This window comes from Eptatretus burgeri, chromosome 11 (assembly GCF_056783735.1).
Source record: "Eptatretus burgeri isolate ZD-2024b chromosome 11, Ebu_testis_v1, whole genome shotgun sequence".
Lineage (NCBI taxonomy): Eukaryota > Metazoa > Chordata > Myxini > Myxiniformes > Myxinidae > Eptatretus > Eptatretus burgeri.
Genome location: NC_140971.1, coordinates 88,250,224 through 88,262,765, shown reverse-complemented (window position 1 = coordinate 88,262,765; position 12,542 = coordinate 88,250,224). Strand labels below are relative to the sequence as shown.

General features: G+C 39.6%; 1 long non-coding RNA gene across 1 annotated transcript; it reads left to right on the top strand.

The window, feature by feature from the left end:
- Positions 1 to 543: 543 nt before the first annotated feature.
- On the top strand, positions 544 to 2,893 carry LOC147017575 (uncharacterized). Its single transcript, XR_015049752.1, has 3 exons — positions 544 to 2,118; positions 2,226 to 2,310; positions 2,398 to 2,893. It is a non-coding gene; the product is annotated as an uncharacterized LOC147017575 (long non-coding RNA).
- Positions 2,894 to 12,542: the final 9,649 nt, after the last annotated feature.

The window sequence follows — 12,542 nt, the reverse complement described above, 5'->3', positions numbered from 1 at the left end:
AATAATAAAAAACCCGTTTCAAACAAGTGAGCCTTATTCAATAATAATAAAAAACCCATTTCAAACAAGTGAGCCTTATTCAAAAAAAGAAAAAAAAAGAACCTATTTCAAAAAATTAAATTATTCTGGCTGCCAGACCATGCATCCAATCAAGTTGAAATTTAAGACCTGTATTCCCCATCAATACTACAACATAAATGTGACGTTTCACATTGCTTGATTAAGCGGTTTCAGAGAAAACATTATTTTGGTTCGCGGGCACCAGCAGTGACCACTATTTTCGTTGTGTCTGTATGTCTGTCTGTCTATCTGTTTGTGACTCTCTCCAGAGCATAGCTCCATGACGTTTGATGCGATCTTGATGAAACTTGGACACAAGCTAGATATCATTATCTAGTTGTGTCTTTTTGTATGAGGGGCATCCCATGCCCCTTGTGGGCGGAGCCACGCCCACTTGAACTTTTTATTCATTTTATATTTTTTTCTCTTTTTTTTTTTTTCTCGCAATTTCATTTTCTGTGTGCGTAATGTCCATAAGTCCATAAGTCCATTTCTGTGAGTAATGTCCATAAGTACAACATATAAAAAAATCCGATTTGATTTGGTCCATTTTGAGGGAAGAGTTTTTACGGTAGGGCTTCCACTAACTCAATTGTACCTATCGTGGAATTGTTCAATAATGGCCGCGAACCATCGTCGCCTCCCGGCTAGTGATATTTTTCTTCAATCCAATATGGCTAACAAACCATGTGACCTATCAATTATTTCTTAACAATATTATTCCTTAAGATTTTTATTGGTTTTAGGGTAAATCCAATATGGCTACCAAACCATGTGACCTATGGTGTCAAATGTGTAAACATTTTGTTCCTCATGGATAGGCAGTCATACATGTAAAGTTTTGCCTCGATCTGTTCAACCACTTCAGAGAAGAAGACTTTTGAAGGTTTAAAAAAAACAAAAAACAATATGGCTGCTGAATCATGTGACTGATAACGTCATCAATTTTTTTCTGTGGACCATTTTGTCCCTAGATGACCCTCAAAAATGTTCATACTGATCAGATGTAGCGTTCTACATATGCAATTATGATGTCATAACAAAGGCACCTATGACATCATAAAAATCACCATGATTAGATCATGCAGATCATGATACCGCCATGAGGAGTACTTGTGATGTGCCAAGTTTCAATTTTTTCGTTGGTGCGGTCTCAGAGATAGAGGTCCAAAATTTCCATTTTCCAACATGGCTGCCACACCACGTGGCCTATGATGTCATAATTATCATTAAAACATTCCACATGAGGTGTCACAGAAATGGTGAAAATTTTGTCTCGCTCCGCCAAGCAGTTGCGGAGAAAAATGAAAGTTCTGAACAGACAAACAAACACAAACAGACAGACAGACAGACGAACAAACAAGAAAAAGAGGTCGTGCAAAGCACAATACTTGCAAAATCCATACCCCTCTCCATCCGTTGTCATGGATACATCAAATTGTCTATTTCATCTATCTATAATTCCAGCAGAGTGTGTGTGTGTGTGTGTGTGTGTGTGTGTGTGTGTGTGTGTGTGTGTGTGTGTGTGTGTGTGTGTGTGTGTGTGTGTGTGTGTGTGTGTGTGTGTGTGTGTGTGTGTGTGTGTCTGTGGCCGCTGTTTCTCGACAACCACTGGTCCTATTTAATTGAAACTTGCCAGGTATATTGCTGGGGACCTGAGTATGTGCCTTTTCAAGGATTGATGTTAATTGGACAAGTGCTTCCCAAGTTATGGCCATTTATTTACCAACCAATGACAGGACACGTTGCTGCAGCCATTTATTTACCAACCAATGACAGGACACGTTGCTGCGTAGGCGTGGCCGATGGGGAAGAGAACCTCAGCCGCGTTCGCCGTTACGGGTTTTTTTTTCTCTTCTCTTCTCTTCTCTTCGTGTTTTTCCTTGCGAAAAGGCAAAATACGTTTGCGCTATTTGAATAATTGGCCATTAAAACTAATAATTTATCTAAACGTTCCAGATCCAGCAGCCTCCGCATTCTTGCCCTGGACGAGGAAACAAAGAAGAAGCGCCGTTTCCTCAGCAATGTTGTTTCTGAAGAGGTGCTAACGAGATAAAGGTGCGTACAATGTACATGGAGACAATTATTATTATTTATTTATTGAAGAAAAATTGTTCCGAAAATAATTTATCAAAAAAAGTGCACAACTTTTTTTTGTTTCCAAGTGTCAAAACGGTGTGGCCTTTGGAAGTGTTAAGGAATTCAGCTCTACTCAACATGCTTGCCAACGAAATACATCTCAATTTGTTGGTATGCTTTGCAAACTTTTTTTTAAAACTATTTTCAAACTAAAACAATTCGAACATGGAATACCTAATTATGACACTGTACTTTCAGGTCTCCTACAAATCCTACCCTGTCGCCTCACCATGGCATAGGAGTGGCAATGGTCAATGACTGCGAATGTCATGGCTCGCAAAGAGAGGGAGGTAAACTTGATTTTAATTTGGATTTTAATTAACTCTGTGTGTGTCAGTATCACAGCAGTTGTTACTTCAATGAAAGTGATAATTGGTGGAATGATGTGAACATTCCGTACGGGCACGGACTACTTCTGGATCGTGATGACTTGCTGTATTCTAATAATTTCTCGATTTCTTATGCGCATTTATAGATAAACACAATGCCCCAATCCAGTCGTCGTTTCCAAGAGCGAAGGAATGGCCTCTGTAGTTGTTTGAAAGTTTTTGGGGTTTTTTGCACGTACAAGCACGCGAGAGTGAAGGAACAGCCTGTGTGGTTGTTGTTTCTGGCACGCGATTTGAAAGATTTTTTTTTGTACGTACGGCCACGCACGTACGGCCACGCACGTACGGTCACACACGTACGGGCATGCGAGAGCGAGGGAATGGCTTGTGTGGTTGTTTCTGGCAAGCGGTTTTAAAGTATATATGTATTTTCTTTGCACGTACGGCCACGCACGTACAGGCATGTGAGAGTGAAGGAATGACCTGTGTGGTTGTTTGTGGCACGCGGTTTGAAAGTTAATTTTTTTTTTTGGTTTGCACGTATGGCCACGCACCTACGGGCATGCACTATTTAAGATTAAAATTGACAATCTTAGTCAAAGCTCAGGTCAATCGGTTGAAAATGATTATTTTTGTCAGATTGAAATGGTATGCTTTGCAAACTATTGAAATGATTGAGTTGACCTTTGACCTTTTGACCTCAAAAATAGTTGCTTTCCCAATTCAGTGATTCAATATGCAAATCGTTTTCAAATTTCAGCTCAATTGGATGAAAAATGCCGATTTTAGGAATTCGACCTCAAGATGGCCTTTAACTTTTGACCTCAAAATCAATAGCCTTCTCAGCTGAGACTACCTCTACGACTTAGTAAAGTTTTATGACAATCGGTTTAGAATTGTGACCTGTAGGCGATTGACAGACAAACAAACAAGAAGAAGACTTTGTGCAGATCATGATAGTTGCAAAATCCATAAAACAAATTTCACCTCAAAAATAATTGGTGGTTGAATTAAATGACCAAATATGCAATTCCTCTTCGAATTTCAAATCAATAGGATGAAAATTGAGGAATTTAGAAAATTGACAAATTTGTTGACCTTTGTTGACCTTTTCACCTTTTGACCCAAAAAACAATAGCCTTCTTCCTTTTGACAAACTCCACTATGTGGTGAAGTTTCGTGTAGATTGGTTGAAAATTTTGATCTGTAGGTGACAAACAGACAGAATAACAATCGATTGACCAATACACTTGAAAAATCTTCGATTTTGCAAGTAACAAATGGACCCAAACACATTACCCTCTCCTTTGGCGAGGGTATCGAGAAAGAGCAATCAGAGAGTGCAAACCCTTACCAGAAGTTTTTTGTGTGGTGTATTTTGCGTGGCGTTTGTGTACTGGTGTGTTACATAATTAATGAGATAATTAGAATTGCCACTTTATAACTGCTGGTAGTGATGACCGCTTTGATTGGACAAACCGTTGATGCAACCCCGCTTTGATTGGACATCTGATCCTGACCCATGATGTTTATTATTATCATTCAATTAAATTTAGAATGGGATGAAAATTATATTCAATCAAATCAAATGGAAGACCAAGTAGGTGTAGTCCTGCATTGGAGTCATCAGAAGTAACTCGAACAAGCAAAAAGCAAAGATGAAGTCATCAGGAGGAACCTGGATACGATTTACATTTCAGCTGCTACTTCTGTACCCTCAAACCCATCCAAGCACAGCCAAGTGAGCCTTATTAAAAAAACAAAATAATAATAATAACAAAAAGAACCCATATATATATATATATATATATATATATATATATATATATATATATATATATATATATAATTCTGGCTGCCAGACCATGTGTCCAATCAAACATATATTCCCCTTCACTACTAAATCATAATTGTAAGTTTCATTTGGCTGCCCAGCAACATGGCTGCTGAATCACGTGACCGATAACATCATGAAGTTTTTCTCTGTGGACCATTTTATCCCCATATGACCCTCAAAATTTTTCATACTGATCAGATGTAGTGTTATACAGTGAATCAGATTCAGATTCTCATTCTGCCCAACAGTCCAGGAGACTTCTTCAGCAACACCAATGCTCTCTATAGAGCATGGTCCCAATGGGTGAATGGACAGGGTGTCCACAAATTACTGTTCCACATTCAATTTGTGAAATAAAAAAAAACACAAGTCTGAAGATGACAATGGTTCACGAGCGGTATTTGACGATGTAGATTGTTTCAGACGTCAAGGATGAGACAATGTGATAATTTTTGACCAACTTATAATTAATTATAGTGGCCTTCAGTCAACAGCTGCAAAATGTCAAAAACCCAGTTTCCTGAGACAACTTTCAAAATTTGACCTTTGCATAACCTTTAAAGGTCACAAAACAATGTTGTGGACATTAAAATAAGGAAACAGGATACATGCTAGAGCTTATTGGAGTTAGTTCGTCGAAGAATGTCGAAAACCTGGTTCGATTCCCACAACTTTGAAAATTTGACCTTTGTGGCCTTTAAAGGTCAAAGGTCAAGGATGATGACCTTTGGTGCAAAACTTCATCCGGAACATTCCAGGAACAAAATAACGTCATATAGGCTATATGGAATTTCACACTCCTCGGATTATCCATACTTTGATGAAATCAGCGTAAAAACAAAATTGAGGGGGTGCCACGGGCAAGGTGTTCGAGACAGAGCAAAATGGTTTCAAGACTTTAGGTGGGGAATGACCTCAAGATTATGCATAAAAAATATTGTCATCCCAGCTCTCAAAGTTTGGGCGGTCGTATGATTTTTATGTCAAAATTCGCAATTTTCTAAGTTTTTGACCTTGTGACCTTGACCTTGGGATGAAAATGAAAAATCAGACGACAAGTTTTAGATAATTCATTTTGCTATTCAAATACTGAAGAACCCATTCCATTCAGTGAATCCCCTAGGAGAAGATAGATTTTTAATCCGACTACCCCCTAAAAATGTCAATTTTTGGGGCGTGGCTCCACCCATTTCCCTCATCCAGGAAAACATAACTTGACATTGATATCGAACACATAACCAAGTTTCATCAAGATCGGATCAAAGTCCACGGAGTTATGCTTTGGACAGACAGACACACAGACATAACGAATATAGTGGTCACTCTGGCTGGTGCTCGTGAACCAATAACAAACATATGCTGCCCACGCTGATCTCAAGTACATCTGGGCTTGGTGAAAGGCATGCTAACGCTCAAGTATTTCAGCAGGCGAGTATGCAACAAGGCTGTGAAGACCAATTAAAATTGGGTCCAATGGACCAATGGGCCCACTAGTATTATAAAAGGAGCCGTGCTTGTCTGTCTGTCTGTCTGTCTGTCTGTCTGTCTGTTTGTCATGTTGTCACTTGAGAATGGATTAACGGATTTCAATGAATCCAATGACGGTGGATTCAGGGAACTCCCAGGAAGGTTTGTGATGAAAAAATAAACAAAGGACGGTTTGTGCATGGGTACACATGGGCACACGTAGCACAACTGCAAACGCCAACTTGTGACGCTGGTTGACAATAATGGAGTTGACAAACGATCGTGATTATGATGATAATAATGACAATAATGGAGCATAATGATGATGACTGTCTGTTTGGATATGCCTGGTGTTGGCTTAATGGCTAGAGTGGTGGGCTTGGTATCCTAGGATCCTGAGTTCAAATCATGCTTCTCTGTTGAATTAATACCTGGTGGGGTTGACTCTGCCTGTCATCCTTCCAAGCTTGGCAAAATGAGTCCCAGCTTGCTGGTATCCTGTGTCGGAGTGGTGACCCGTCCAGGATTGTGCCCAATCGCCAAGGAGACTGCTTAAGCAGCAGCAACACTGTACAGAGTGTGGTCCCAATGGATGGATTTGAGCTTTTGTCATAAAATTTTCAACAAACCTTTATTATGAGAATATGGAGAAGAATAATTGATAATTGGGTGAAAATGTTAAAGCACAAAGTCACAGTAAGTACAAATAGGCCTCATCACCCGTCCGCAGTGCATCAAGCGTAAGATGCACAATTTTATTAATCGCTTCAATGTTTATTTATTTGCCGTTAAGTTTCAGTGTCTGTTTCCATGCCATAACTTTTTTTTTTTACCATTTAAGCTTTTGTCATTAAATCTTCAAAACAAAAAAAAACCTTTATTATGAGAAAAGGGAGAACACAAATAATAATAATAAAAATTTGGGCTGTTGTCGTTTAGCTTTAGTACAAAGCAGATGTGTTTGCATTTCGATATGCTTTCTCGTTGCATATTGTTTAGATGCGTTTTAAAGGCCATATCTCGTCCGAGTTTTTGATTGTTTCACATTTTTCAATTTGACTTGTAGTTTTGCCACAAATAGTTCATGATCTGTCTCACAGTCTGTGCCTGGCAGAGTGTTGGCAGATTGCACAGCACTTCTGCATCTTCTGTTGATTATAATGTAGTCAATCTGATTTCAATGTTTCCCATCAGGTGAAGTCAATGTGTACAGTCTATACTTGGGTTGTTTGAACCACGTGTTTGTAATTACGAGCTCATTCTCCACACACAACATAAAACTCCTCCACATTTTCTTCATCCACTGCAAAAGTTGGAGCATACATCTGAATGATAATAATGGTACATCCAGTGAACCAGATAATGATAATCCAGTGAACGGCACTATCTGAATGATGGTGTTCATCGGATGTCCTTTCAACCTCAGCAATATTAACCTATCATTGACTGGTTGTATCCCCAGGACTGACCCTGCCATCTTCTTATTGCAAATCACTGCCGCTCCATTTATTTTACAGGTTTTGTGACCAGAAAATAACACTTTGCAATTGTCAGATTGAAACTGCCCCAAACCAGTCCATCTAAATTCACTTATCCCCCAAATTTCAGTTCTTGTCCTCTCTCTCTCTCTCTCTCTCTCTCTCTCTCTCTCTCTCTCTCTCTCTCTCTCTCTCTCTCTCTCTCTCTCTCTCTCTCTCTCTCTCTCTCTCTCTCTCTCTCTCTCTCTCTCTCTCTCTCTCTCTCTCTCTCTCTCTCTCTCTCAACTAATTTTCATGATTTATTGATCTTACGTTCCATGTCCAAATTCTCTGAACGTTTGAGAAGCTCAGAGTTCGACTTTCAATTCTCACGACCTCAGCAACTGGATTTCCTTACGGGTTTGATCGAGTCCCATCATAATGTCTGGTCCGACTCGTGAAAACACTTTGCCCTTCCCCGGTAGCCTTCTGGGTGTTTAAAACCTGGTGGGGTGAACATCCGGCACCGTAGCTTTATCTCTTAGATTTCTGATCATGATTGTGTTATTGGTATGTCTAGAAGTGGTTTGCCATTGCCTTCTTCCAGGCAGTGTCGATAGTAGATGGGTGATCCTCGCCATTGTTCTCCATCAGAGACTCCTCTGCCGAGGATCAAGGCCGTACAGCCATTAATGGCAATGTGTGCCAGTTGCCTGCATTGCTATCCACCACCTGCTCTGATGGCTTCACGTAACTTTGATCAAGAGGCTAAAATGGGGTATTACACCTTGGCCAAAGGTGGCCCACCAGTTAACGAATGCAAAGCTCACCTCCTTTTAAAAGGATTGCCGCTTTTGCCCGATTAAACCCTTAACCTCTGGTTTCAAAACCTGGACCGCAATTCAGCGACGGATTTGGATTCAAAGTTTCCTTCTCCTGCATGAGCTGCCTACCAAGGCTAATGAGCCCTATCTGCCTGAAGCAACTGGATTTAATTACCTTTCACCTGATTTGCATTGAGGACAACCCCACTACGAGTAGGCTGATGCCAGACTGAACTGTCAGAGGCTATTTAAGACACTGAGCCATTGGAGCATTTCATATACCTTGAGCACTTATCCTCAATGTTACTCCATAGCATAACAGTCCCTGGTGGTCTAAACACTTCATGGAGGCCATAACAGCCATGGAGGTATAACAGTCGATGTTTACTTGTTGGTGTGTGTGTGTTAACATAATGTACAGCAAACGTTTAAATCATAATATAATGTTTGAGGAATAGCCATTACTGTACAATAAATAAGTAGAATTTTGAGGAACAGGCATGAAAACATGAGGTGTGTGTGTGTGTGTGTGTGTGTGTGTGTGTGTGTGTGTGTGTGTGTGTGTGTGTGTGTGTGTGTGTGTGTGTGTGGGTGGGTGTGTGTGTGTGTGTGTGTGTGTGTGTGTGTGTGTGTGTGTGTGTTTGAGAGAGATATTGTTTTAACTATTTTAGCGACCTTGCATGAAATGTGAGATTTCAAGACTCTATCTCGGAATTAAGACCTGTTGACTTTGGCTTGGACTCGGAATCAGCATGACCTCGACTAGATTTTGGATTTGAAATATTGCAGCTCAAAGTTGACAGATTTGGCCGTTGCACGAAAAAAATTACACTTTAGTGCTCTTGGTCGTTTTTTAATGTCCTATTCAGTATCATGTGCAAACCAGGTGTACTTTCAGAATCACATCTGCCAACTTGTTTCTGAATAATGCTTCTAACTTTTCAAACCTAAAGACAGGAGAAGACGAATGAGCCTTGCCATGTGACCCTCCATAACATCTGGTCAGAAAGGCCTTCCTGCTGAGCACTCCAGGGGAAAAAAATAAGAGGACAAATGATGCCCCAGTCGAGAACTCAATAAGCCTCCTTATATTGCATTCACATGTGTTACTATGAGTATGTTCGGTTTCTGTAACTGTTTTACTTCAAAGGTGGCCTCGAATTTTGTTTGTATTCCAAACTAAACTTGTATATACAAAAGTGACAGTTGCATTAACTTTCCAGGTATTCTTCAAATCAGGACAAACACTTTCCCCCACCAGGGTGGAAACCTTAGTTATGGTTCAACTTTATGTAGGTGTGTGTATGATGTCCAACAGTGTATGTAGAACGTAAGAAGAATGCGTAGCTATTGCAGGACATCATTCTTAATAACTTGATCAAAACCTATTGCACTAAGGTGCTACTTTAATCCAGATGTGCTTGTCAGACAATCATTATCATATTGTGCAGTCACACGTCAACCTGTATATCTGAACAGGACTCATGTTTTCATTGTCCAGAAATTTTCTGGTGTTCCACATTTAATATATATATGTATATATATATATATATATATATATATATATATATATATATATATATATATATATATATATATATATATATATATATATATATATATATATATCAAACTGACCTCTGATGGAGGAAACGGAAGCCTCACCACAGGTTTACACCCCATTACTGTGTAAGGGCAGTAATGACCCACAGAAAGAAGAGGCTGGACACACTGACATGTCATCATTGCTGATTGGGGTAAAGTCACCACAATGCCACCATTAACATTTAACTTTGCCATCATGGCTCAGCATTGGTTGGTTAAGCCTTAGGTCTGATTGGCTGCTGTGGGCAAGACTTTGATTCACTGTTTTGTGATTGGTCATCCAGCAAAGTCCAGCCCCTCATTTCGCATTTACGGGAAATCAAGGAGGTTTTTTTACTCCTGAGAAAAGTCAACGGATGTGTTGTGTTGATCGAAATGTGGTGCCAAACAATTTGTTTTTGTTCAATTGTAAGGGGTTGGAGAACCCATTCTGAATTATATATATATATACACCAGGTGTAGTGGCGTGCGCCTGTAATCCGGATACTCGGAGGCTTGGGTTGGAGGATCGCTTGAGGACGGGAGCTCTGCACTGGGCCACTATGAGAGGGTGTAGGGCAGCCCGGAATCATGGCGAAACCCAATCCTTATCCCTGTGTCGTAAGAGGCGACCAGGGTTGCGTCAGGAAGGGCATCCGGCGTAAAACCTATGCCAAATCATTATGCGGATCATAATGGATGATCCGCTGTGGCGACCCCTAACGGGAGCAGCCGAAAGACGAACAACAACAACAAATATATATATATATATATATATATATATATATATATATATATATATATATATATATATATATATATATATGTTTGGCACTTGCTACTTTGTTGGTTGTCAGCATAAAAAGCATAAAACTGAAAATACATAATTGTAGATATTAGTTAAAAATACTGTAAACACAAATTCTCTTGAAATATACAAACTGTTATGTATTACTCTGTGTTTTATAAATGAGAGTCCAGGTAAAATTTGAACCACCCTCATAGAATTTAAATAATTACTGCCTGGTGGCATATCGACTTTCTCACTAATCCATCCAACATGGAGTGACACCACCGGATGAGGAGTGCAATTTGCAGTTTCCGCTAGGGAGAACATTGGGGATTAGCGGAATAAAGATGGGCAGTGCAATCTTCTCCAGGAGTATGTCAACTGTGAATGTAAAGCACCATGCACAACTAGTAGGGCAGGTTTTCAGGAACTGCAAGGTGGGAAGTGTGGACATTGGTGAACAACTTTTTGTGCATGGTAACGTAGCAATTCATAAAGCAGGTTTCGTTTTCCCAAGTAATATTAAAATGACTCCACCGTTGGTGCACACCACAAGAAGAATCCGTCAGGTGGTTTATATATCCCATGTGACTTGTGTGATTTGATCGTAATTGCTCCTTCGTTCCTCGATATTCTCATTACGCTACTTCCAGTGGGAGTAGGCATGGAAAGAAAATATGCAGAACAGGTGTCGACTGCAAGCAACATGGGACAAATATAAGGGTCATGAAGATCATTCAGACACAAGGGTCATCCCAAATGTTCATCATAGACATTGTATCATTCACAAACCTTATCGTTGTACGTAATCTCAGTCCTCTTCAAGGCACGTCATCCGGCGGTCAAACCAACTTTCTGATCCCAAAGCAGAAGCTGTCTTCCCCAGCGGACATGACTGTGTTAACCTCTTTAGCAGATGCAAGATGTCTTCCTCTAACTGAGGTGGATTCTTCCACCCTACAAATATTTTGGTGGATTTCATGTTTATTCATATTCTTCCTCACCATTAATTTAACAAGAATTTGGATGTCCTTACTGGAGCTTTTAGCCACAGCCACATTTTTGGTACAATTGATAACATTATTGTTATCCTTGGGAAAAAAATAAAAACACAAATAGTGTGAGAAACCTGAGTTAAATCTCCTCGACCTTATACTTTATAAAAGTCACAAGCAAGGTGACAGCACTTTTGCTCCAGCCCTCTTAAATTGTGTACAATAATCGCCAATCCTACTGATAGCATTTTTACAATCTGCAAAGAATTTTGATTTCGGGTTCTCAAATTAGAATCTAGTTTGTGCCAAAAAGGATTTCATTACCTCTGCCACCGAAGTTGGAAGGGGGTTATGTTTTCAACCCTTTCTGTCTGTTTGTTTGTCTGTGTGGAGGACATCTCAAAAAGTTGTGGACGGATTCGGATGAAAGTTTGTAGACAGGTTCGGACGTGTGTGGCAAGGACGAACAGATTCGATTTTGGTGAAGATCCGGATCCGGATCCGACTACCAGAATTTTTTATGTAATTCTTCACCATTGAGAGATCGGACCAAAAATGATATATCGCACGATATCTCAAAAAAGTTGTGGATCAGGCATTCCGAGTGGTCTTCTAATTTTATATGTTGAGACCTGAGTCGTTTTAAAATAATCAACTTATGTATAACACATAAGTTGATTGATTCCATTCTATGTAATTAATTAGCTATTGTTGAAACAAATTTCAACCTTTTATGTAATTTTGAATATAGATGCAAAATGTAAATGTTGTGACATTAGGATGAACTGTTGGGGTAAAACATTGAAAATAACATAGAGCTCTTTCTGAATGAACGGGGATAATGTAATTCCATGGAATAGCGAACACTTTTGTTCTCTCTCAAAGCAGGACGAGGAGAGGAATGTTTTACATTAACTTGACATTTGCAACATTGCACTCCTGCAATGTTATCAAAGCTTGTATGTGTGGCTCAAAAACAAGTACTCGCTTCTTTTGATGTGTGTGCTCGTAATTCCTGTAAAAAAATTTTTTACAGCCACCCCTTTTAGTGATCAAAGCT